The sequence below is a fragment of the Pundamilia nyererei genome, unplaced genomic scaffold, assembly GCF_000239375.1.
Source record: "Pundamilia nyererei isolate P.nyererei 1_Seehausen unplaced genomic scaffold, PunNye1.0 scaffold00868, whole genome shotgun sequence".
NCBI classification, from domain to species: domain Eukaryota; kingdom Metazoa; phylum Chordata; class Actinopteri; order Cichliformes; family Cichlidae; genus Pundamilia; species Pundamilia nyererei.
The window spans coordinates 8,772-9,990 of record NW_005188269.1 but is presented as its reverse complement, the minus strand read 5'-3'; the positions used below and the strand labels follow the sequence as shown (position 1 = coordinate 9,990).

General features: G+C 41.0%; 1 long non-coding RNA gene across 1 annotated transcript in view; it reads right to left on the bottom strand.

The window, feature by feature from the left end:
* LOC102199553 (uncharacterized) overlaps positions 1-1,219 on the bottom strand; it is an 11,747-nt gene that overhangs the window by 4,069 nt on the left and 6,459 nt on the right. The window contains exon 2 of the long non-coding RNA XR_312482.2: positions 712-796. This is a non-coding gene — a long non-coding RNA (uncharacterized LOC102199553). The remainder of the gene's footprint in view (positions 1-711; positions 797-1,219) is intronic.

The following is a 1,219-nucleotide window of genomic DNA, read 5'->3' as shown; positions in this document are numbered from 1 at the left end:
CAAAGGTTAAAAACTGGTTATGGACAAATCAAGTGTGTGATCATGTATGAGTTGTATAATTTTAATGTTTTATTTGGGAACAGAATGGTGTGTATGTGTAAGTTTGGTGATGGAGTTTTTATTATGAATGAACGATGAATTTTTATGAATTATTATGTCTATTTTTTATGCGCTTTTTTTTTTTTTTCTTTTGAGCTGAACTGGCTCAAATGTCACAAGTTTGGTGATCAGAGCTTTCAAAACTTCATGGGTTTACCGTCAACAGGTGTTTGAAACCTGCTGGATTTGGAGTGGTCATATCTGCACAATTGCACCACTTTGCTGATGCCAATGAGAGAGGTTATGGCAGGGGTGTCAAACTCAAATTCACAGTGGGCCAAAATTCAAAACTGGAACAAAATCGCAGGCTAACATTAATACTTATTGAAAAAAAATCTTCCTCCAGATATAAGAATGAATCTTTTCTTATGGACTCAAATAAGTTTTGCTGGAAAACTAAATATGGAACAAGCAAAGCTTAATACTAAACAATATATATATATTAGCTGTATAATACCAGTAGGCCATCTCTAATAGTATTTTGGTATGGCTTCGCGGGCCAAATGTAATTAGGCTGCGGGCCAAATTTGGCCCGCGGGCCAGAGTTTGACACCTATGGGTTATGGCGTCGTTACTTACCTCCGTATCACAAAGCAGAAAAGAGAAACTCACTTCTCATTCATCGTTGGCAAGTGCAGAGCGTCTCCTCTGGAGCAAATAACAATTCCACGTCTCGAGCGGACAGCAGCTGCAGTTGCTGTAAAAATGGACAAGCTCATGAGAAAGGAGTTGCAAATGCCACAAGAAGAATCTGTGTTTTGGTCTGACAGTACCACTGTTTTAAAGTACATCTCCAGTGAGAACATCAGATTTAAGACATTTGTAGCAAATAGAGTTTCACTTATTAGAGACACAAAACCAAGTCAGTGGATGTATGTGAACTCTGAATTAAACCCTGCTGACCATGCTTCAAGAGGAATAAACACAGACACATTTATGAAGTGTCCAAACTGGATTGCTGGGCTAGAGTTTTGTGGGCGATCCTGGCTCAAGAGTTGGGAGTTCGCCTTGTAATCGGAAGAGCCCCGGCTTGGACAGTCTCGGTCGTTGTGTCTTTGGGCAAGACACTTCACCCGTTGCCTACTGGTGGTGGTCAGAGGGCCCGGTGGCGCCAGTGTCC